Below are 5022 nucleotides of genomic sequence, written 5' to 3'. Positions count from 1 at the left end.
AAGAATATTCACCTAAACGTTAATAGAAGTTGCCTGCAGATGGCAGGATTCCAGGTGATTTTTATTTTTTTCTTCATCCTTTTCTGAGTTGTTATTTTCACAATGACTGTGTATATTTTTACAAAAACAGTAAGAGATTTTTCAGAAACAAAAAAACTAGAAATTTTGATTACAGATAGGAAACTACATTCTAAATTCTACATCAGTCAATCAAACAAGAAGCACACACTGAATCTGCTGTGTGCCCAACACATAGATAAAGTATCATGTTTTCTTCCAACTCTAGTTTTCTTCAATGAGCTCCATAGCCAATTCCACAGCAACAGTTCTCAGCAACTTACTAACATCATATCTTCCCCAAACATCAATTTTAGTTTTTATAAAATAGAAAACCATCTTCCCGTTTTCATAATTAATTTGCTTATGTAATGCTTCACCCAATTATAACAATTACTATAATAAGTATAACAGGTTGGTAAGCACTAATGAACTCAACTTACTTAATAGGAGCAGAAGCGTGTGGGTGGCTCAAGTTGGTTTCCCCAGGAAACACACTGAAATGAAGATTTGAGTGCAGGCAGTTCATTGATAATTGTTGTCAGGAACAGCACACACATGCAAGTGAAGTGGAAAAAGCTCATAATTGGGCAGAGGGAGATCGGCAGGGTGGTAACGTCAGAGGCACCCACCTATTCCTGGAAGAACTCTGGAGCTGAGATGGCTCTTCAAGTTGTCTCAAAACAGTGTGGAGACCTGTAGGCTCCTATATCCACTGGGTGGCCATTGGTTGTAATGCTGCCCCTAGAACGGGGGTATAAACTCAGGTGAGGAATCTTCCTTCTTCCAAGGGCAATTCCTGGAGAGGGGTTCAGCTGTGAGCCCCTGACATTCCAACATTCCTAACAGTTGAAAGAATAGTGTCTCTGTCCTGAGGGGTGGTAATCGGGGTCGCATCCCAGAGCAACCACCGTGGTCCAACTGACACGACTCAGACCATTTGCTTCATGTGATGTATTTACCCAGAGGGGAACAACTCCCCCAGGATTGTTCTGGATGTTGTTTTCTAGAAATGTTTACAAGAGGAAAGAGAGGGGAGCGAACTATATCTGCCACGATTGCAGCTCATTTCAAAGTCACGTCTGATATCCACGATCTCTCTACTTCTCATTCTAGATTCCCCTTGACCTCAGCTAACTCCTCTGCAGCCCCAGGTGACTTATCTTGTAAGGTGACACAGACCTTCATCCCTGGGTGGTCTGCGTCCTTTGTCACCATACCCTTCTCAGACTGTGACAGTTACACTTGTTCATTTATCATTAAAACTGAACAGGGGAGCACCAGAAGACACCCCAGTGGTCTTCCGAGTGTGAAACATCTTCTTTCCTACTTCAACTGCATAAAGTAAGCACAGTTTTCTCCTGATTAGTAGGTTCAATTAACCTCTAGTATGTTGATTCTTTTTTTCTCTACTAATCTATTGGCAGGAGGTGCCCTAAGTGACTAGACCGCATTTGCAGCTTAAAGGTTAGTGGGACTTATAATACGCCTCCTAGTGGCGGCACTCCCCTTTAAGAACCAGGACCTCCAGATGCTCAAAACCTAGAATTGAGGGGCTGGGAAGTGCAACCTCCCCTCTCCCAAGTAGGTTGCTGAGGGCAAAGGCAAATGGGGCCAGTTTGACTTCTATCCCTTGGTTTTGTGTCTCGTTTAGTCAGTCTGCCTTCTGGAGATGTGGTAGTATGGAGGGCCATTCATTTAGTGTCCTGGAGTGTAGGGATCCATAGGTACAGAATATCATCTCCAGGCTGACACGTGAACTGCACCTTCAAAAGGCCATTCTATACTCTCTGAAGTCAGCAACTTCTGGATGATGTGGCATATGAGAAGTCCAGTGAATCCTACAGTAATGCATTTGTATTGCTATAAAGTGAGTCTTTCATTCTGAAGTGATGTTACACAGATTCTAGGTTTGTGATAAAACTGTTTAGACCCTCAGACTTCAGACTGTATTATAAAGCTGTAATCATCAAGACAGTATGGTACTGGCACAAAAACAGACACTCAACTCAGATCACTGGAGCAGAATAGAGAACCCAGAAATGGACCTACAAACATATGGCCTGTTTCAAAGGGGCACATGCACCCCGATGTTTATAGCAGCACTATCGACAGTAGCCAAAGTATGGAAAGAGCCCAAATGTCCATCAACGAATGAATGGATAAAGAAGATGTGGTATATATATACAATGGAGTATTACTCGGCAATCAAAAAGAATGAAATCCTGCCATTTGTACCTATGTGGATGGAACTAGAGGGTATTATGCTAAGTGAAATTTGTCAGTCAGTGAAAGACAAATATCATATGACTTCACTCATATGAGGACTTTAAGACACAGAACAAGAGAAGGGAAGCAAAAATAATATAAAAACAAAGAGGGGGACAAAACATAAGAGACTCTTAAATATGGAGAACAAACAGAGCGTTACTGGGGGGGTTGTGGGAGAGGAGATGGGCTAAATGGGTAAGGGACATTAAGGAATCTCCTCCTGAAATCATTGTTGCACTATATGCCAACTAACTTGGATGTAAATTAAAAAAAATAAATTAAATGGTAAAAAAATAAAATAACAAAAAATAAGATAAAGATATAGTATACTCATTTGATCTAAATATATATTGTATACCAGTATATGGAGTGGAGAATAGACATGATCATTATAAAAACAAAATTAAAAGATTAACAAGGTACCCTTTGGATAAACTTCATTAATAAACATAAATATATAGCAGCAGCCTACTGAGAAGAATTAAAGAAGCCCTAAATAAATGGAGAGTAATACAAAAAAAATTTCTCTGAACAATCATCAAAAATATATACTCAAGAGTAGATATTTGGAAAGGCGTCCTTAACATTTTAAGTGGGTGGGGAAAAAAATGCTGAGGTATTCAACAGTGTACATAGAATAAGATCCTTTTTGATTACAAACTAAAAGATCAAATATGAAAATCATTTTTTTCTAGTGCAACATACGAAAAACTATTAAATGTTTTGTTTTGGGAGGATGGAAAAAATGCTTAGGCTCTCTGATAGTACATTGCTGGCTAAGGCTTTGTGTACAGGAAAACAAACTTCTGTCCAGAACATGTTTGATTCCAGAGCTCCTGGGTGGCTCAGTTGGTTAAGCATAGGACTGACTCTTGATTTCGCCTCAGGTCATGATCTCACAGTGAGATCAAGGCTGGCAGTTGGGTTCTGTGCTGGATGTGGAGGCTGCTCAGGATTCTCTTTCCCTCCCCCTCTGTCCTGCCTCCACTTGTGCACCCACGTGCACTCGCTCACACATGCTCTCCCCCCCCCACCCCCGCCTCAAAAAGGAACATGTTTGATTCCAGGAAGAATAATCAACTTGTCACCAAGTGTCTGATTGATCTCCCCGAGGGATGATGGTGCATCAGAAACTCAATTTGGTGTTGAGCTGACACCGAGCTGAGCTGAGCTGAGCTCAACTCTTGCTGGCAGGTTGATATTTGGCCTTGGTAAGTGGAGACCCATTACGTGGGGCCCATGCGTGCCTTCCATTGCTGTCACAGTAGCTCTTCAGTTCCCGAGCCAGTGTGCCAAGGCAGGGGTGGCACCTTGCACAGGCTACTTGGCATCCACTAACCAAGTTGTTTAGTCGACTTGGTTTCCTTTGCCTCCTCCATAGCGGATGCTTTCCGGTGGGTGTCAGCACACAGTACAAAGATATTTACACTCCATGCCTCTTTCCATAGGTTCGACTGTATGCTTCTCCCTTAGACTTCCTCCTCCCTGATCTTCTAAACTGCTTTCTTCCATGCCCCCGCCCTATAGGCCCAACCATTTGTCACTCTCCGTGGGTTTATGCATATTCTTATCTAGGGCAATCTCTCTTATACAAAGTTAATGACCAGGTGCACTAAATGAAACTCTCTCCAATGGATTTCCCCTCACTAAATGTCCTTTAGGGTCACCGCTGAGTTAGCCTGAATCCAAATTTTAACAATTCCGTCCTGCAAAAAATAAAAAAGCAAGCCACAGACTGCAGAAAATACGGACAAATCATGTCTCAGACAAAGGCTTGTATCAAAAATGTACTAAGAATTTTCAAAACTCAACAATAAGAAAACAAACAACCCGGTAAAAAACAAGAAGTGTTTTTGTAAATTATTTTTAAGTTTATTTATTTACTTTGGGGGGGGCACGTGCGGGGGAGGGGCAGAGAGCGAGAGGGAGAGACAGAATCCCAAGCAGGCTCCATACTGTCAGCATGGAGCCTGATGTGGGGCTCCAACTCATAAACCATGAGATCATGACCTGAGTCAGAAGCCTAACCAACTGAGCCACCCAGGCGACCCCAGGCTGGGAAAAGTTTTGAATAGACACTTCACCAAAGAAGATATTCAGATGCCAAATATGTACTTGAAAAGCTGCTCAATATCATTTGTCACTGGGGAAAATGCAAATTAAACTCACAGCGAGATACCACTACACATCCCTTAGGATGATGTTACAAGGGTTTGTGAGGATAAAGAGAAACTAAAATTCTATATATGGCTGGTGGGAGTGCAACGTGGCAGAGGCATTTTGGAACAGAATCTGGCCGTTTTTTTAGAGTTCAACACATACTTACCAGATGACCCAACAATCCCACTCCTCGATATTTACCCAAGAAGGAAATGAAGATTTAGATTCGCACACAAAACCGTACATATGTGTTTACAGTATCTTTAATAATAATCGCCTAAAATTGGCAACATCCCAAATGTCCTTCAATTAGTGAATCGAGGAACAAATTCTAATCATTCATGCAACAGAATACTATTTAGCAATTAAAAAAAAAATGAACCACCATAGAAGCCAGAACATGGGAGAATCTCAGATGCATTATGCTACGTGAAAAAAAAATCCAGATTCAAAAGGCTACATACCACAGAACTGCATGTATAGAACATTCTGGAAGAGGTAAGAGTGTAGAAGCAGAAAAGAAATCAGTAGTTG

Source organism: Panthera uncia (genome assembly GCF_023721935.1).
Source record: "Panthera uncia isolate 11264 chromosome B2 unlocalized genomic scaffold, Puncia_PCG_1.0 HiC_scaffold_24, whole genome shotgun sequence".
NCBI lineage: Eukaryota > Metazoa > Chordata > Mammalia > Carnivora > Felidae > Panthera > Panthera uncia.
The sequence above is the reverse complement of the archived record's forward strand: the minus strand, read 5'-3'. Positions refer to the sequence as shown.